This window comes from Melospiza melodia, chromosome 25 (assembly GCF_035770615.1).
Source record: "Melospiza melodia melodia isolate bMelMel2 chromosome 25, bMelMel2.pri, whole genome shotgun sequence".
In the NCBI taxonomy this organism is placed as follows: domain Eukaryota; kingdom Metazoa; phylum Chordata; class Aves; order Passeriformes; family Passerellidae; genus Melospiza; species Melospiza melodia.
The window spans coordinates 11,972,513-11,993,064 of NC_086218.1; the positions used below are offsets into that span (position 1 = coordinate 11,972,513).

The window sequence follows — 20,552 nt, forward strand, 5'->3', positions numbered from 1 at the left end:
CTGGGGACTTGCAGTTTGTGGGGTGTCACTGGACTCTAGATGATATTCCTAGATAGATGCAAGATGTTTGGAGCTGTGAAGTCATCCTGCAGCCCTTTGACTTTTGTCCTCACTTTCAGATGCAGAGGATAAAATCCAGGGCAAAATCCATCCACCCATGCCAGGTAAGGAGGTGCCCCCGAGTAGGTCAGTCCCTGTTTGTCTCTGCAGGGGGAGTGGAAAATGTGACTCAGTTACAGCACTGTTGTGGTGTGCTGTATTGTCCCATTTTGGCCTTCCAGGTCACTTTCCCAGGTGTGCCTATGTCTCTCTCCCTTCCCCCTTACCCCCATGCTGAGTGAGTCCTGTCACTCAGACCTAACGTTCCAGCAAGGCGTCGTGTGGTTGGTCAAGTTTAAAGGATGCCCCTATGCCCAGAGGTCATTGGCCTGTCTGGGTGTCATCTTCCCCTGAGACCCTGCCCCTCTCACCTGGTTGGTGGCTCACCTGTACCTCCCCTCCCCCTGTCCCTGAGCTTAAAAAGGTGATCAGACCATGCGGTCTTCGTTCTGTTGGAGCAGGTCCTCACGTTCAGACCTCTGTAACTATGGAATAAACCTCTGGACATTAAACCCTCCAGCAGAATCCTCTCCTTTTTCTCTTCACCATCGCCTGAAGCTATCCTCCTGAGGTAACGGGGTCCCTTACAAGCCTGGACTTGTTCGGTGCCCAGCTGCAACCACCAGCAAGCTAAGGTATCTCTGCAGTGACACACCGCAGTTGCTGCCTTTGGCCCAGCAGCGAGGGTCAGACTGGCCCAGGCACAATCTAACTGGTAATATTGGGAGCCTTTTTTTTTTTCCCAATATTTGGCGTCCCTGAGGCGGGCAAAGCGACTCTGCAACTTGAGACGGATCCGCAGCACTTCGGAGAACCTTCTGGCAGCCGTGCATCCAGCTGAAAGGGGCTTTGGTTTATTCGCCCTCGGCTAGAGACTTAGGGAATATTCCCAGAAGAAGTTTCGTGGACTGTTCGGCGCCTCTGGAAAGCCCAGCTCCTTTCTGGTGAGCAGATTTTCCAGAGGGAGGACAGGGTAGCCTCTCTCGCCCAAGAGAGGTCCTGTTCCGGTGAAGAGACCTGCCTGTACCCAGCCAGCTACAGCTTCCATTTTGGGTGAGTATCTCTGCTCTCGGTAGGGCAGGATCTCAAAAACAGACTCTGCCGTGAGTTCTGTTCCTTTTTGCATTTGCATTTTTGGCTGCGCAGCCCCACAGACGGGAATTCATTGATTTCTAGCTATTAGCTTTCTGCCGCGTGTTTTGCTGTCTTTTCGAATTCGCGCGGGAGCTCTCTCTCTCTTCCTTTTGGCTCTGCAAGCTCGGCTCTCTCCACGTGGTCGGGAGATCTTTCTCTCTCTCTCTGTGCGGGGGATGGGGGGTGTTCTCTGCACACGCGGCGCGGGGGGCCCCGGTTTCGGCTTGCCGCGTGGCGTGGCTGCTCTCTCTGCTCCGCGGGGGGGTGCATTCCACGGCGGGGGAGGCTTTGTTTCTGCCTCTGCTCGGCAGGGCGTGCCCTGCTGCTGCTGCCCGGGAATTTGAAAAGCAGTATATACAGCTGCATTGTGAAGCTTTTGTCGGCTCGTTATCCCTTTCCATCTGTGGTTTTTTTTTTGAAATCGGTAGCTGATTTTGGCTTTGTTTTTGGTCAGGCGGGATTTAGTACTTTGCTTTTTACATCTAACATGGGTTTGAAACTCAGCATTGTACAAAAAGGAGTGTATTATAATATTGTTAGCATTTTAAATAGTAGTAATGTGAAGTTCTCAAAGGGAAAATTGAAACAGTTTATAAGATGGCTTTTCCTCCACTTCCCACAAATCTCCCCTGAAGAAATCCACAACATTCAATTCTGGGATAAAGTTGCAAATGAATTGATAACCTTAGGACAATCTGGCAATGCCCCCTCGGCTAAATTTGTGTTTTGGAGTTTACAAATTCGTACAGCATTGCTCAAACAAAAGGAAATGGAGAAAAAGCCAAATGTAAAGCCATGTACCTCTACTCTCCCTGTTTCTCCCTCTCCTAGTTCTAAAACCCCTAAACCTCTTTCCCCAAAACTTAGTATTTTAAACAGATCAAACTCATTGGGAAGTCGACGCCCAAATTCTGTTGAAATGCCTGAGTTGCCCTCTCCACAAGGCCCTGGCCAGCCTGCGTGGAATCTTTCCCAATCCCTTGTGTCCCCTCCTCTGAAACCCACAGCACGTGGTAGCTTTGCAGAGAGTAGTGTTACCCAAAATGGCCCCCAGTCCCTAGGGGGTCCACAAGATGGTGGATGCCACGTGGCATCTTCCCAAACCTGGTCTTCTTCTTCCCAAAATCCCCTTAAGCATCCCAAAACTCCAGCCCCATCCCCCTCTCCTCCTGTTCCTCGTGACACCTTTCCCCCTCCCTTTCCTGCAATACCCTCAGCTCCGCCCCTCTACCCCTCCCAGGGGGCGTCTGCTGATGTGATGTCACCAGGTGTCCCCGCCCCCTGCCTGCCCCTTGACCCCGCCCCTTGTTCCCACGGTTTCCCCGCCCCTTGCCGGCCCCCTGTCCCCGCCCCCTGTCCCCGTTGCGTCCCCGCCCCCTCCCCGGGTTCCCACGGTGGGGACACACCCACTGCCATCCCCCAAACCTGTAGCTGTGATCCCAATGCTTCTGTTTCAAGGGATACAGAGCAGGGAACAGCAGACCCAATGCATAGTCCCATGTTGTCACTGGCTCCTGTTACCTTTCAGCCTGCAACTCAGGGGGGAGCTGCTCCAACTGCTAATTGGAGTTCTTGGACGACAATTGATTAAAGAGATCTGTAAGTCTCATAAAGAATATGGTCCACACAGTCCATATTTCCGTGGCCTTTTAAATTCTGAATTGAGTAGGACTGTAGTGATTCCACATGATTTAAAACAGCTTTTTTCCTGTCTAATGACCTCCACGGAATTTAAATTATGGGGAATAGCATGGAAACAAATGCTGAATGATGCTCTCCCAGGCTTGCATGCTGATCCAAACACAGCCAAAGACAACAGTGGTAACCCTATCACCATTGAGCTCCTCTGTGGTGAGGGCCAATGGTCTTCTCCCTCGATCCAAGCTACTGCAATTCCTGCAGAAACACTCGAAAAAGTAAAGGAAGCAGCTGAAAAAGCATTCTTTTCCCTACAACCTGAGGGGCCTTTTGAGCCCTATAGTAAAATTAAACAGCTACCATCAGAGCCTTTTTTGAAATTTGTAGAAAGGTTAACTAGAGCTATTGAAATACAAGTTAAAAAAGAGAATGCTAGGGAAGCAATTTTAGAGGAATTGGCGTTTACAAATGCAAATGAACAGTGTCAAGCGGCAATCCTGAGCCTTCCTCTCGAACCTGCCCCTACGTTAAAGGACATGCTTCTAGTCTGTAACAGGAAAGTCCCTCTGATGAGTGTAGCTGAAGACACCAGACCAAGGCTGCTGCCAAGACCACCCCAGCGTGTCGCCGTTGCCAGCCCTGCGCCTGTCCCCTCAGCACAGCAGTACCGTGGGCAGCAGCGGAGACCAGCAATGGTTGAGCCCACAAAACCATGCCTGCTTTGTAACAACCTAGGGCACTGGAGTAACCAGTGCCCCCTGAAAAGGGAATATGATGAATTTAGAAATGGCAGGGGAGGAGAACTACAAGCCCTCCCTGGGGGTCAACAACAACAAAAAAACTGAAGAGCCAGCGCCGGCCTGCCAGGCGCACAGACACAAAAAGAGCAGGCCAAGGGAATAAGGGTAGCACAACAAATCAAGCGCGCGATAATATTAATGATTGTGTAAGTGAAGCAGGTGCTTCAAAGACTGTGTATTATTTAAGTGATCTTGTGTTAACCACATCTTCTGTCAATGAGCCTTACAGATTGCAGCTGACTGAGTCACTCCACCTGAAGGACAGTGATTGGCATTTTGTCTCTGTCAATCCTGAACAGAAAGGTACTTGGAACCGGATTCGTTGTAAGTACATCGTCATTGGGGACACCAAACACACACCACAAGAGATCGAAATTGCTCCGGGAATGACAACATCAGATCCTGAGCAATTCGTTCTCGGCCTGCATTGTTTCCACCCACCCCTGTTTCTTCCCAAGGGACAAATTGTTGCACAAGCTATCCCTGTGCCATCTTTACCTGAAAATATCAAAAAACAAGGGCCCACAGTTGCCCGGGTCCAAGTTATTGGAAAAGACAAACCCAAATTATGGTGTAATGTCAGTGGGGGTGGGGAGTCTAAACGCATTGAGATGCTTGTAGACACAGGTGCAGACTGCACAGTGATTCCAGTACAAGACTGGCCAGCACATTGGCCTTTGCAAAATGTTGCCGGTCACCTTCAAGGTGTAGGAGGTCTGCAATTGGCAAGACAATCCAAAAGCATTATTCAATTTGAGGGACCAAACGGACAATTGGCTAATATCCGTCCATTTGTGTTGGATTATTCAGAACCTTTGTTAGGGAGAGATTTAATGGCCCAGTGGGGTGTCACAATTGATATTCCAGACTCTCCACAGCATATTTGTACAGCAGTCACTGAACAACAGCGCCCCACCCCAAAACTGAAGTGGATAACAGACAAACCAGTTCAGGTGAAACAGTGGCCGCTAAGTAAACAAAAAATAAAGGTGCTTGAAGAACTAGTGGAAGAGCAACTAAAAAAGGGCCACATTGTGGAGACCATGTCCCCATGGAACTCTCCAGTGTTTGTCATCCAAAAAGCTGACAAAAAGAGATGGCGGCTCCTCTGCGACCTCCGACAAATTAATAATGTAATTGAAGATATGGGTTCTCCCCAGCCTGGTATGCCATCCCCAACAATGCTTCCCCAAGATTGGAAATTAGCTGTTATTGATATTAAGGATTGTTTTTTCCAAATCCCCTTGCACCCTGACGATGCACCGCGTTTTGCATTCTCAGTCCCTTCTATTAATATGGAATCCCCTATGAAAAGGTACCATTGGACCGTTCTTCCTCAGGGATTAAAGGTATCTCCAGCTATTTGCCAGTGGTATGTGTCTTCCCTGCTTTCCCCAGTACGTGCAGCCGCAGAGAAGGCCATCATCTATCATTATATGGATGATATCCTTGTGTGTGCCCCCAATGATGATTTACTCACGCATGCGCTTGACCTAACGATCGATGCATTGATTGTTGCAGGGTTCGAGCTCCAGGAAAAGAAAATTCAAAAGATGCCACCTTGGAAGTATTTGGGCTTAGAAATTGGAAATAGGACCATTGTTCCTCAAAAATTAGAAATCAATCCAAAGATCAAGACCCTTGCGGATGTCCACAGGTTGTGTGGGTCTTTGAATTGGGTAAGACCATGGCTCGGTCTGACTAATGAAGACCTTGCCCCTCTTTTCAATTTATTGAAAGGGGGAGAGGACCCAGGTGCTCCTAGGTCTATTACCCCAGAGGCACAGAAAGCTCTAGAAAAGGTTCAGATTGCAATGTCCACAAGACAGGCCAACCGATGCCGGCCTGACCTGCCATTCAAATTTATCATCCTAGGTAAGTTGCCACACCTCCATGGAATTATTTTCCAGTGGGAGGAAAAACAAACACCTAAGGCAAAGAACACACCAAAAAAGGACCGGGACCAGAGGGACCCTCTCTTGATCATAGAATGGGTTTTCCTCAGTCACAAAAGGTCCAAGAGACTGACAAAGCCTCAGGAGCTGGTAGCAGAACTGATCCGGAAAGCAAGGACCCGGATCAGGGAGTTAGCAGGATGTGATTTTAAGTGCATTCACATTTCAGTTGAGTTAAAATCAGGTCAAAATACTATGAAAATACTGGAACAATTGTTTCAAGAAAATGAAGTGTTGCAGTTTGCTCTGGATTCCTACTCAGGACAAATTTCGGTAGCGCGGCCCGCTCACAAATTGTTCGAACAAGATGTTCAATTTACCTTAAAACTGAGAAGTGCTCTAAGTAGGAGACCTTTAAAAAGGGCTCTAACTGTCTTCACAGATGCATCCGGGAGGTCCCACAAGTCTGTTATGACTTGGAAGGATCCTCAAACCCAGCAGTGGGAGACAGACATTGCTGAGGTGGAAGGTTCACCTCAGGTTGCTGAATTGGCTGCGGTTGTTAGGGCCTTTGAAAGGTTCTCAGAACCATTTAATCTGATTACAGATTCTGCATATGTGGCAGGAGTAGTATCCAGGGCAGATCAAGCAATACTGCAAGATGTGTCTAACATCGCACTTTTCGAATTGCTCTCAAAACTGGTAAAGTTAGTCACTCACCGAGAGCAACCATTTTATGTGATGCATGTCAGATCACACACTGACTTGCCGGGGTTTATCGCTGAAGGCAACAGAAGGGCAGATGCTCTTGCTGCACCTGCAGTGATGGCCACTCTACCAAATGTTTTTGAACAGGCAAAAATCAGCCACCAGCTTTTCCACCAAAATGCACCTGGCCTGGTTCGTCAGTTTAACATCACTCGAGAACAGGCCAAAGCGATTGTGGCCACATGCCCAAATTGCCAACAACATGCACTCCCTACAGTGAGTACGGGAGCAAACCCAAGGGGACTGAACAATTGTGAACTGTGGCAAACAGATGTAACACACATACAGTCTTTTGGACGGCAGAAATATGTTCATGTTAGTGTAGATACCTTTTCTGGAGCGGTCTATGCTTCTGCCCACACAGGAGAATCATCTATTGATGCTACTAAGCACCTCTTGCAGGCTTTTTCTTTCATGGGCATCCCCAAGGAGCTGAAAACTGATAATGGGCCTGCTTACAAATCCAAGGAATTTGGGAGCTTCCTGCAGCAATGGGGAGTAGAGCACAAAACTGGCATCCCCTACTCCCCTACAGGTCAAGCCATTGTAGAAAGAACTCACCGTGATATTAAAAGGGTCCTGGACCAGCAACAACAGGTTCTGAAGGTAGAACCTCCCCACATCCGGTTATCCAGGGCGCTATTCACAATAAATTTTCTGAATTGTTCTTTTGACAGCCTGAACCCACCCATCCTACGCCACTTTGGGGGGAGCAATCATAGGTTAATTAAGGAAAAACCTCCAGTTTTAGTAAAGGACCCTGAGACTTGGAAAATGGTGGGACCTTACAAATTGGTTACTTGGGGACGTGGATATGCCTGTGTGTCCACCCCCTCTGGTTTAAGGTGGGTTCCTTCCAAATGGGTAAAGCCCTATGTTCCCAAGGTATCAGAGAAATCTACAGAAGCACCCCAGGTTGCTCATGCTGCCTGGAGAAGAAAACGCCGCACGCGTTCTCTGGAGGAAATTCCATTTAAGCCTCCTATCTGGAATAGTTTATAATATATATTTGTTTCAAGTTTTTGTGGCAGTTTAGATCCCACTGTTCGTGTGTAGCCTCGAGACACCTTGAGACCGAGCCTGCTTCTCGTCCTACTCGTGATCATCCCACCTGTGACCTCCTGCATAGTGCCTCAGCCCAAACCACATATGGACTACCTTGACAAAGGCTCTCAGACATCAACAGAGAAACTGACGACTGGCTGAATGGACTGTTCAATGGCTGGGGACTCTTGGGCTGGTTGGGATCTATTCTGAAAACTGTGTTTTTAGCGCTGTTTATTTTAGTTATAGTTATTGTAGTTTTTAGCATTGTTTTTGGACTAATCAAACGCATGGTTCTCAAGTTAGTTTCAAGCTCATCTCCCCCTCCTGAGGTCTACCATTTGGAAGCCCTCCGTGCTCCAATGGATGACCTAGAAGCCTCAGTGAAAAACACTGACCCTCCTGTAGAGGAAAAACTGATTTACCAACCATGGTTTGACAATCATTCTGCACCACAAACACAGTCCTCTTCTTTTTAAACAAAACTAGGGGGAGATGTTGTGGTGTGCTGTATTGTCCCATTTTGGCCTTCCAGGTCACTTTCCCAGGTGTGCCTATGTCTCTCTCCCTTCCCCCTTACCCCCATGCTGAGTGAGTCCTGTCACTCAGACCTAACGTTCCAGCAAGGCGTCGTGTGGTTGGTCAAGTTTAAAGGATGCCCCTATGCCCAGAGGTCATTGGCCTGTCTGGGTGTCATCTTCCCCTGAGACCCTGCCCCTCTCACCTGGTTGGTGGCTCACCTGTACCTCCCCTCCCCCTGTCCCTGAGCTTAAAAAGGTGATCAGACCATGCGGTCTGGGATTCTGTTGGAGCAGGTCCTCACGTTCAGACCTCTGTAACTATGGAATAAACCTCTGGACATTAAACCCTCCAGCAGAATCCTCTCCTTTTTCTCTTCACCATCGCCTGAAGCTATCCTCCTGAGGTAACGGGGTCCCTTACAAGCCTGGACTTGTTCAGTGCCCAGCTGCAACCACCAGCAAGCTAAGGTATCTCTGGGGTGACACGCCGCAGTTGCTGCCTTTGGCCCAGCAGCGAGGGTCAGACTGGCCCAGGCACAATCTAACTGGTAATATTGGGAGCCTTTTTTTGTTTTTCCAATACAGCACTGTTCTTTTTCTTTTTAGGAAGTAAAGCAGGATGTCAGCAGTCAAGGTGAGATGGGCAAGGTTAGCATTGAGTAGCTTACAGAAGCAGTTGTTATTGCTCAAGTCTCTCTGCTACAACTGTAAGCATCTGTTCCTATTTCTGTGCCGGGCATTCTTAGGACAATGGTGAGTAGCAGAATTGTTGGGTTTAGGCCAGTGTGCTGCTGAGGTCATGCATTGATATTTGGTTTTCTTTAATGTAGCTGGCTAAGAAACACCAGGTGGTTGTTGAACAACAGTGCCAGCAGGAACTTCCCAGATGTAGAGGCCATCATCTTTTTACATGACATGGACCTGCATCCTGAGATGTCTGAGAGATAAGTAGAGGGCTAAGTCCCACAGAGGGGATGAAGGCATGGTGCTGGTTTGGGAATTACTGGGAGGGGTTTCTGAGTCTGCTTTGGAGGTGGGGGGTGTTCGTGAAGTGGCCCCTTAGGCCCCATAAAAGCAAAGTCTCACTTTTGGTCACAGTGCTGAGGTGTGCAGGGCCGAGCAGTCCCGGTGTGTCTCATGTCACTTGTCTTTTGTGTATTTTGTGTTGTTTGGGTATCTCATGTCTTTTACCTTAGGCCTTTGAGGGGCCTGTCAGAAACCCTGGCATCATTGTTAGCATCTGTGATCTCTGCATTCCTTGGCCTGGCACCCAGGCCATAGATGCGATTCTGATACCTGTCTGAGCTCCCCAGTCAAAAGTTCTCTCTTTGGAAGCATCCAGTCAGATGTCTTGTCAGGTCTTGTTCTGAGCTGTATGGATAACCATGCCCCACAATGATCCGTTATAGCAGATTAGGACTTGTAAGAATGTGAGGGTAGGTAGAGGCTTCTGACAGTAGGATTCCTAGGCATCCATCTTTGCAGTTCTTGGAAGAGATCATTCGGTTAACATCTTCTTGCCCCAGGGTTCTCTGAGCCTCATCAGCTCACCATCGGTCTCAGCTCGGTCATCTCCTTTTGCATTCTCTCAGTCCTTGCAGCCATTTTCCTTGCCAAGAGATTTCTGTTCCTGTTGTGTCCCCATTGTCTGTCCTGTCCTATGTCACGGCTCTCAGCACATATTTGTGAGGGAGCTGCTCTGCCCTGCCGCACAGCCTGGTGCGATAGGGGAAGTCCCGGGGACTTGGAATGTGTAATGTGGGGTGTAGTTGGACTCTAGATGGGATTTGTAGATAGACACAGGATCTCTGGAGCTCTTAAGTTATCCTGCAACAGTGTGACTCTTGTCCTACCTTTTTTTTCAGATTCAGATGGATTAAATCTGTGCCAGAGAGCCCAGTCCTGGGTGAGGGGATTGCCCCGAGCAGGTGAGGCCCCATTTGTCTCTGCAGCAGAAGTGTGTATGGTGACTGTGTTACAGCTCTGTTCTTTGTCTTTCTTTTAGGAAGTCAATCTGGATGCCAGCAGTCAAGGTGGGCAGCGGAGAGAAGTGGTTGTTATTGCTCAGCTCTCAAGCACAACAATTTTTCAGCAGATTCATCGTGTCACAAGAGGGATCTGCCCAGTGTCAAGGATGATGTTTGAGATTGAGGCTTCAGGTGATTGAGGATGGTGACTGGGAGAGGGAGGGTGATCAGGTATCCAGTTAGGAGTTCTTGGGAGGGGGTTTCCAAGCAGCAGGGTGAGAAAGGGTGTTTATTTGAGGCCTCCCCCACACAAGGCTTCTCAGAAGCCTAGCAGAGGCATTGCCATGTCTCAGAGCACACAAGGTCATCCACTGCACTCACAGGAATGCCATTTAACTTTGCCTTTCTCTAACCCAGGTGCCACTCCTAATAAAGGCCACCGCCTTGGAATCAGGATGAAGCTGGAGCCTGAAGGAGCCAGGCACACTCAGGGGAGGGCAAGTAGCTGACTTTCTGGGATTTGGCCCACATAACTCTGGACTCGCACTTTGGTTTTGGCTTTCTTTATTGTAGCTGACCAAGAGGCTCACAGGCCATCACGGGGCCCTCCGAGGCAGACTCATTTCAGGTGCAACGTGGATTCCCATCACCGATCATCCAAAAGATAAGTTGGGGGCCTTGGCCTGGAGATGAGAGAATAGTGGGTTGGGAGTTCTTGGGGCAGATTTAAAAATTGGCAGCAGGAAAAGCAGTCTTCTCCAAGGGCCTCTTAGGACAGCTGAAGGGAGAGGCTCTACTTTTGATGGCAGCTTTCAGGCGGGCAGTGCAGAACAGCTCTGGTCTGTCTGGTGTTGTCTCGTGTGCCGTGTTCCCTAGTGTGTCTTTGGGGTCCCTTTTGCCTTCTCCCCTCGAGACCCTCACCACAAGCATGATGTGTCGTGTTTCTTGTCCCCCCTGTTTGTCACATTCTGTGTCACGGGTGTGTGCACACGTTTGTGCTGGAGCTGTTCTGCCCTGCTGCATGGCCTGCTGCAGTAGGACAAACCATGGGGAGTTGAAATTTGTAATGTGGGGTGTACTTGGGCTCTGGATGCTATTCCTAGGTTGACATAAGGTGTTTGCAGCTTGTGAGTTACCCTGGTGGTGTTTGACATATGTTGTAACTTTCTTTCAGGTGCAGATGCATTCCACGTGTGGCAGAGGGTCAGGGTTAGGAGGTGCCGGGCCTTCTTAGGAGCGCGGTGAGTAGCAGAGTGGTGGGGTTGTGGCCGATGCGGTGCCAAGGTCAGGCACTGATGTTTGGTTCTCTTTAATCTAGCTGTCTGAGAGACACCAGCCCAGTGCCAGCAGGACCTTCCCAGCTGACGAGGTGGCCTTTCTATGCACCTGAGACAGACTGGCATCCCCTGATGTCTGAGAGATAAGTAGAGAGCTGTGGCCCACAGGGGGGATGAATGCATGGTGCTGGTTTGGGAATTACTGGGAGGGGTTTTTGAGTCCAATTTGGAGGTGGGGGGTGTTCATGAAGTGGCCCCTTAGGCCCCATAAAAGCCACGTCTCACTTTTGATCCCAGTGCTGAGGTGTGCAGGGCAGAGCAGTCCCGGTGTGTCTCGTGTCCTTTGTCTGTTGTGCATTATGTGTTGTTTGTGTATGCCATATCTTTATCTTAGGGGGGCCTGTCAGAAACCCTGGCATCATTGTTAGCCTCTGTGATCTCTGTATTCCTTGGCCAGGTGCCCAGGCCGCAGAACTTTTGACTGGGGAGCTCAGACAGGCATCCGACTCTCTTCTGTCTTTGGAGGCATCCAGTCAGGTGTCTTGTCAGGTCTTGTTCTGAGCTGTACGGACAGCTATGCCCCACCTGGATCCATTATGGTGGATTAGGACTTGTAATATTATGAGGTTAGGTAGAGGGTTTTAACTGTAGGATTCCTAGGCATCCATCTTTGATTTATTCTAACTACTGCATTCAGTTAGCATCTTCTTCCTCCAGGGTTCCCTGTGCCTCATCAGCTCACCATCGGTCTCAGCTCGGTCATCTCCTTTTGCATTCTCTCAGTCCTTGCAGCCATTTTCCTTGCCAAGAGATTTCTGTTCCTGTTGTGTCCCCGTTGTCTGTCCTGTCCTATGTCACGGCTCTCAGCACACATTTGTGCCGGGGCTGCTCTGCCCTGCCGCACAGCCTGGTGTGATAGGAGAGGCCCCGGGGACTTGGAATGTGTAATGTGGGGTGTAGTTGGACTCTAGATGGGATTTGTAGATGGACACATCATATCTGGAGCTCTTCAGTTATCCTGCAACAGTGTGACTCTTGTCCTAACTTTTTTTTCAGATTGAGATGGATTAAATCTGTGCCAGAGGGCCCATCCCAGGTGTGGGGATTCTCCCAAGCAGGTGAGGCCCCATTTGCCTCTGCAGCAGAATTGTTACACCTCTCAATTGACTCTCTTACACCTCTGTTCTTTGTCTTTCTTTTAGGAAGTCAATCTGGATGCCAGCAGTCAAGGTGGGCAGCGGGGAGAAGTGGTTGTTATTGCTCAGCTCTGAAGCACAACAATTTTTCAGCAGATTCATCGTGTCACAAGAGGGATCTGCCCAGTGTCAAGGATGATGTTTGAGATTGAGGCTTCAGGTGATTGAGGATGGTGACTGGGAGAGGGAGGGTGATCAGGTATCCAGTTTAGGAGTTCTTGGGAGGGGGTTTGCAGGCAGCAGGGTGAGAAAGGGTGTTTGTTTGTTTATTTGAGGGCCCCTCCCAAGGCGTCTCAGAAGCCTAGCAGAGGCATTCCCATGTCTCAGAGCACACAAGGTCCTCCACTGCACTCACAGGAATGCCATTTAACTTTGCCTTTCTCTTACCCAGGTGCCACTCCTAATAAAGGCCACAGCCTTGGAATCAGGATGAAGCTGGAGCCTGAAGGAGCCAGGCACGCTCAGGAGAGGACAAGTAGCTGCCTTGCAGGGATTTGGCCCACATAACTCTGGACTCGCACTTTGGTTTTGGTTTCTTTATTGTAGCTGACCAGAGACTAACAGGTGATCATGGGGCCCTCCAAGGCAGACTCATTTCAGGTGCAGCGTGGATTCCCATCACCGATCATCCAAAAGATAAGTCGGGGGCCACGGCCTGGAGATGGGAGAGTAGCAGGTTGGGAATCCCTGGGTCAGATTTAAAAATTGGCAGCGGGAAAAGCAATCTTCTCCAAGGGCCTCTTAGGACGGCTAAAGGGAGAGGCTCTACTTTTGATGGCAGCTTTCAGGCAGGCAGTGCAGAACAGCTCTGGTCTGTGTCGTGTTGTCCGGTGTGCCGTGTTCCCTAGTGTGTCTTTGGGGTCCCTTTTGCCTTCCCACCTCAATCCCCTCACCACAAGCATGATGTGTCGTGTTTCTTGTCCCCCCTGTTTGTCACGTTCTGTGTCACGGGTGTGTGTGCACACATTTGTGCTGGAGCTGTTCTGCCCTGCCACATAGCCTGCTGCCGTAGTAAAAATTCCAGAAATATTTAATCAAATATAAAAAAATATGAAAAAAAAGATGTAAAAAATATGAAAAACTACTTGCATCATATCTATTATAGAATGTAAATTTAGTTTTAAATTGACATTGGTAAAGAGAAATGTGTAAGTAAGCAATATACATTAATATACATTATAAATACAAATATGAATATAAAAATTGAACATTAAGATAAAACCTATTTAAATTTTGTTTTAAATAAAGGGTTGGGGTTTTTTTTATTCTTATTGTGTTGGAGGCAGGTTTTTTTTTTAAATAATATGAATGTAGATATTATTGTCATATATATTTCTAAATATTGAGATATACAAACAAGATATAAATATATATAAACACAAAATACAAAGAAACACAAATAATAGGAAGAGATGTAATGAAGAATACAAATAACAGTATACATAAGTATACATTTTAAATGTACATGTGGATATGAACCTGAAAAATAGAATTTTAAAAAATTTTTAAATACACTTAGGAAAAAGGGGTTCTTTTTGGCTTTATTTTGGATGGAGGTAAAGGTTTTATTTTAAATCATCCAAGTGTTACAGAAGTAAAAATCGTAACAGAAATATATACTTACTATGTAAAAATATATATAAAAATACAGAAAAAAAGGTAAGTTTTAGGGATATATGCAATATGGAATAGAAATGTATTTATAAAAAGAAATGTATAAATGGACAGTGTACATCAATATACATTGTAAATAGAAATGTGAATATTAATATGAAAAATTCTTAAAAAAAGATTTATTTTTAAAATAAATTGATGTCTTTTTGTTTTTTTTTTTTTTTGTGTGTAGTGTTTTGTTTTGTCTTTTATCCTATTAGATTAGAGGCAGACGGTTTTTTTTCCCTCTTCCCGGTTGTTTTGGGGCATTTATTTCAGAGCAGTTTTCGGCGGGGATCGCCCCTGTTCTTTTTTGCCGCCTTCTCTGCCCGCAGCCCCGAGGCGCGCTGCGCCCCCGGCTGGGGCGGGCGGCAGTGCTGCCGCCTTGTGGGCAGAGCGCGGTACTGCAGCCGTGCACCGAGAGGCCGCCACCTTGGGAGTGGCGCGTGGCCGATGTCGCGGAGTTTTGGTTGACCTTCGATGGATTTTTCTGTGGCGTTTCATGTGTACTCGAGACATGCTGTGGGCTCAGGGGCGCCGCGGGCGGGCGTATTTCGGCGGGTTTGTGACAGGCATCTGGGTAAATGCCTCGCTGTGCCGGGGTCCTCTCGCGTCCACTTTCCCGCCCTGAGGGAGCCGAGCCGGGCCGAATTGTTCCAAAGAGCCGAGTGTGGCCGGAAAGAGCCAAGTTTTGCCGAAGAGCCGAGTGTGGCCGAAAATAGCCGAGTTTCACCAAAGAGCTGAGTGTGGCCGGAAACAGCCGAGTTTCACCGAAGAGCCGAGTGTGGCCGGAAACAGCCAACTTTAACCGAAGAGCCCAGTGCGGCCGAAAATAGCCGAGTTTACACCAAGAGCCGATGATAGCCGACTGGAACCAATAGCCGAGTGTAGCCGACTTGAGCCGCATTTATACAACGTGCTGAATACGACCGAGTTTAGCCGAAGAGCCGAACTGAAACGAGTTTAGACCAAGAGCCGAACCAAGCCGAGCTATGCCGAGTTTAATTAAACAGAACCGAACGACGCCGCAGCGCTCTGCAAGCAGTGCGCCTGTGCAGACGGCAGGGATCGCTGTGCCTGCAGAGCGCCGGTGCACACGGCAGGGGGCGCTGTATAAAGTATAAAATATCAACTATCTATAAGAAGGAATAAAAGCTCTATGTCATTTGCAGCAGTAGAAAATTTCAGGCTCCCAGGGAATGAATAGTTTTCTTTAAATCATTTTCGTTTTGGAGTTTTTTTTTACTCCCAGGTAGCCTGAAAGTTACTACTGCTGCTCTTTTATTCTAAAGCTAGAAAGGAAAACCAAGATTAGAAATGCAGGGAAAGAAAGAAAGAAAGAAAGAAAAAGAAAAAAAGAAAATAAGGAAAGGAAATAAAAGGAAGAAAGACAAAAAATAAAATAAAGACAAAACCAAAAATGCCCATAAAACAACAAGAAGGGCAAGAAAAAAACGCAGAAGAAAACCCCAACACGTGCATGAAAAAGCCCAGGAAAAAAAAAAAAAAAAACCAAAACAGAAAAATACGTAAGAAAGCCAGAGGAAAAAAAAAAACACAGAAAAAAAACCAAGATGGGCAAGAAAAATCCCTGAAAACAGACCAGAGACAAATCCCATAATGGGCAAGAAAAAAAATCACAACAAAAAACCAAGATAGGGAAGAAAAATCCAGTAAAGAAAAACCCAGGAAAAAAAAAAAAAAACCTGAAAAAAACCCCCCAAGGGGGGCAAGGAAAAACCAGAAAAAACACCAAGATGGGCAAGAAGAATCCCAGAAAAAAAATGCTAGATGGACCAGAAAAAACCCCGGAAAAACCAGGAAAAAAAAAACAGGGAAAAAAATCCGGAAAAAAATCCCAAGATGGGCAAGGAAAAACTGTCGTAAAAGCTGCCGTAAAGCGCGACTGTCGTAAAAGGTGCCGTAAAGCGCGACTGTCGTAAAGACTGCCGTAAAGCGCGAGTCGTAAAGACTGCCGTAAAGCGCGACTGTCGTAAAAGGTGCCGTAAAGCGCGACTGTCGTAAAGACTGCCGTAAAGCGCGACTGTCGTAAAAGGTGCCGTAAAGCGCGACTGTCGTAAATACGGCCGTAAAGCGCGACTGTCGTAAAAGGTGCCGTAAAGCGCGACTGTCGTAAATACGGCCGTAAAGCGCGACTGTCGTAAATACGGCCGTAAAGCGCGACTGTCGTAAAAGGTGCCGTAAAGCGCGACTGTCGTAAAAGGTGCCGTAAAGCGCGACTGTCGTAAAAGGTGCCGTAAAGCGCGACTGTCGTAAATACGGCCGTAAAGCGCGACTGTCGTAAATACGGCCGTAAAGCGCGACTGTCGTAAATACGGCCGTAAAGCGCGACTGTCGTAAAAGGTGCCGTAAAGCGCGACTGTCGTAAAGACTGCCGTAAAGCGCGACTGTCGTAAATACGGCCGTAAAGCGCGACTGTCGTAAATACGGCCGTAAAGCGCGACTGTCGTAAATACGGCCGTAAAGCGCGACTGTCGTAAAAGGTGCCGTAAAGCGCGACTGTCGTAAAAGGTGCCGTAAAGCGCGACTGTCGTAAAAGGTGCCGTAAAGCGCGACTGTCGTAAAAGGTGCCGTAAAGCGCGACTGTCGTAAATACGGCCGTAAAGCGCGACTGTCGTAAAGACTGCCGTAAAGCGCGACTGTCGTAAAAGGTGCCGTAAAGCGCGAGTGTCGTAAAGACTGCCGTAAAGCGCGACTGTCGTAAAAGGTGCCGTAAAGCGCGACTGTCGTAAATACGGCCGTAAAGCGCGACTGTCGTAAAAGGTGCCGTAAAGCGCGACTGTCGTAAATACGGCCGTAAAGCGCGACTGTCGTAAAAGGTGCCGTAAAGCGCGACTGTCGTAAATACGGCCGTAAAGCGCGACTGTCGTAAATACGGCCGTAAAGCGCGACTGTCGTAAATACGGCCGTAAAGCGCGACTGTCGTAAATACGGCCGTAAAGCGCGACTGTCGTAAATACGGCCGTAAAGCGCGACTGTCGTAAAAGGTGCCGTAAAGCGCGACTGTCGTAAATACGGCCGTAAAGCGCGACTGTCGTAAAAGGTGCCGTAAAGCGCGACTGTCGTAAAGACGGCCGTAAAGCGCGACTGTCGTAAATACGGCCGTAAAGCGCGACTGTCGTAAATACGGCCGTAAAGCGCGACTGTCGTAAATACGGCCGTAAAGCGCGACTGTCGTAAAAGGTGCCGTAAAGCGCGACTGTCGTAAAAGGTGCCGTAAAGCGCGACTGTCGTAAATACGGCCGTAAAGCGCGACTGTCGTAAAAGGTGCCGTAAAGCGCGACTGTCGTAAATACGGCCGTAAAGCGCGACTGTCGTAAAAGGTGCCGTAAAGCGCGACTGTCGTAAAAGGTGCCGTAAAGCGCGACTGTCGTAAATACGGCCGTAAAGCGCGACTGTCGTAAAGACGGCCGTAAAGCGCGACTGTCGTAAAGACGGCCGTAAAGCGCGACTGTCGTAAATACGGCCGTAAAGCGCGACTGTCGTAAAAGGTGCCGTAAAGCGCGACTGTCGTAAAGACGGCCGTAAAGCGCGACTGTCGTAAATACGGCCGTAAAGCGCGACTGTCGTAAATACGGCCGTAAAGCGCGACTGTCGTAAATACGGCCGTAAAGCGCGACTGTCGTAAAAGGTGCCGTAAAGCGCGACTGTCGTAAAAGGTGCCGTAAAGCGCGACTGTCGTAAATACGGCCGTAAAGCGCGACTGTCGTAAAGACTGCCGTAAAGCGCGACTGTCGTAAAAGGTGCCGTAAAGCGCGAGTGTCGTAAAGACTGCCGTAAAGCGCGACTGTCGTAAAAGGTGCCGTAAAGCGCGACTGTCGTAAATACGGCCGTAAAGCGCGACTGTCGTAAATACGGCCGTAAAGCGCGACTGTCGTAAAAGGTGCCGTAAAGCGCGACTGTCGTAAATACGGCCGTAAAGCGCGACTGTCGTAAATACGGCCGTAAAGCGCGACTGTCGTAAAAGGTGCCGTAAAGCGCGACTGTCGTAAATACGGCCGTAAAGCGCGACTGTCGTAAATACGGCCGTAAAGCGCGACTGTCGTAAATACGGCCGTAAAGCGCGACTGTCGTAAAGACGGCCGTAAAGCGCGACTGTCGTAAAAGGTGCCGTAAAGCGCGACTGTCGTAAATACGGCCGTAAAGCGCGACTGTCGTAAAAGGTGCCGTAAAGCGCGACTGTCGTAAAAGGTGCCGTAAAGCGCGACTGTCGTAAAAGGTGCCGTAAAGCGCGACTGTCGTAAATACGGCCGTAAAGCGCGACTGTCGTAAAAGGTGCCGTAAAGCGCGACTGTCGTAAATACGGCCGTAAAGCGCGACTGTCGTAAAAGGTGCCGTAAAGCGCGACTGTCGTAAATACGGCCGTAAAGCGCGACTGTCGTAAATACGGCCGTAAAGCGCGACTGTCGTAAAGACGGCCGTAAAGCGCGACTGTCGTAAAAGGTGCCGTAAAGCGCGACTGTCGTAAATACGGCCGTAAAGCGCGACTGTCGTAAATACGGCCGTAAAGCGCGACTGTCGTAAATACGGCCGTAAAGCGCGACTGTCGTAAATACGGCCGTAAAGCGCGACTGTCGTAAAAGGTGCCGTAAAGCGCGACTGTCGTAAATACGGCCGTAAAGCGCGACTGTCGTAAAGACGGCCGTAAAGCGCGACTGTCGTAAATACGGCCGTAAAGCGCGACTGTCGTAAATACGGCCGTAAAGCGCGACTGTCGTAAATACGGCCGTAAAGCGCGACTGTCGTAAATACGGCCGTAAAGCGCGACTGTCGTAAATACGGCCGTAAAGCGCGACTGTCGTAAAGACGGCCGTAAAGCGCGACTGTCGTAAATACGGCCGTAAAGCGCGACTGTCGTAAAAGGTGCCGTAAAGCGCGACTGTCGTAAATACGGCCGTAAAGCGCGACTGTCGTAAAGACTGCCGTAAAGCGCGACTGTCGTAAAAGGTGCCGTAAAGCGCGACTGTCGTAAATACGGCCGTAAAGCGCGACTGTCGTAAAGACGGCCGTAAAGCGCGACTGTCGTAAATACGGCCGTAAAGCGCGACTGTCGTAAATACGGCCGTAAAGCGCGACTGTCGTAAAAGGTGCCGTAAAGCGCGACTGTCGTAAAGACGGCCGTAAAGCGCGACTGTCGTAAATACGGCCGTAAAGCGCGACTGTCGTAAAAGGTGCCGTAAAGCGCGACTGTCGTAAAGACGGCCGTAAAGCGCGACTGTCGTAAATACGGCCGTAAAGCGCGACTGTCGTAAATACGGCCGTAAAGCGCGACTGTCGTAAAAGGTGCCGTAAAGCGCGACTGTCGTAAATACGGCCGTAAAGCGCGACTGTCGTAAAAGGTGCCGTAAAGCGCGACTGTCGTAAATACGGCCGTAAAGCGCGACTGTCGTAAAAGGTGCCGTAAAGCGCGACTGTCGTAAAAGGTGCCGTAAAGCGCGACTGTCGTAAATACGGCCGTAAAGCGCGACTGTCGTAAAGACGGCCGTAAAGCGCGACTGTCGTAAAGACGGCCGTAAAGCGCGACTGTCGTAAAGACGGCCGTAAAGCGCGACTGTCGTAAATACGGCCGTAAAGCGCGACTGTCGTAAAAGGTGCCGTAAAGCGCGACTGTCGTAAATACGGCCGTAAAGCGCGACTGTCGTAAATACGGCCGTAAAGCGCGACTGTCGTAAATACGGCCGTAAAGCGCGACTGTCGTAAAAGGTGCCGTAAAGCGCGACTGTCGTAAAGACTGCCGTAAAGCGCGACTGTCGTAAAAGGTGCCGTAAAGCGCGACTGTCGTAAAAGGTGCCGTAAAGCGCGACTGTCGTAAAAGGTGCCGTAAAGCGCGACTGTCGTAAATACGGCCGTAAAGCGCGACTGTCGTAAATACGGCCGTAAAGCGCGACTGTCGTAAAGACGGCCGTAAAGCGCGACTGTCGTAAATACGGCCGTAAAGCGCGACTGTCGTAAATACGGCCGTAAAGCGCGACTGTCGTAAAAGGTGCCGTAAAGCGCGACTGTCGTAAATACGGCCGTAAAGCGCGACTGTCGTAAATACGGCCGTAAAGCGCGACTGTCGTAAATACGGCCGTAAAGCGCGACTGTCGTAAATACGGCCGTAAAGCGCGACTGTCGTAAAAGGTGCCGTAAAGCGCGACTGTCGTAAAAGGTGCCGTAAAGCGCGACTGTCGTAAATACGGCCGTAAAGCGCGACTGTCGTAAATACGGCCGTAAAGCGCGACTGTCGTAAATACGGCCGTAAAGCGCGACTGTCGTAAATACGGCCGTAAAGCGCGACTGTCGTAAAAGGTGCCGTAAAGCGCGACTGTCGTAAATACGGCCGTAAAGCGCGACTGTCGTAAATACGGCCGTAAAGCGCGACTGTCGTAAATACGGCCGTAAAGCGCGACTGTCGTAAATACGGCCGTAAAGCGCGACTGTCGTAAAGACGGCCGTAAAGCGCGACTGTCGTAAATACGGCCGTAAAGCGCGACTGTCGTAAAGACGGCCGTAAAGCGCGACTGTCGTAAATACGGCCGTAAAGCGCGACTGTCGTA

The 20,552-nt window shown here is 49.1% G+C and overlaps 1 long non-coding RNA gene across 1 annotated transcript; it reads left to right on the forward strand.

The window, feature by feature from the left end:
- Positions 1-12,111: 12,111 nt before the first annotated feature.
- LOC134429230 (uncharacterized) lies at positions 12,112-13,290 on the forward strand. Its single transcript, XR_010030552.1, has 3 exons — positions 12,112-12,261; positions 12,346-12,499; positions 12,731-13,290. It is a non-coding gene; the product is annotated as an uncharacterized LOC134429230 (long non-coding RNA).
- Positions 13,291-20,552: the final 7,262 nt, after the last annotated feature.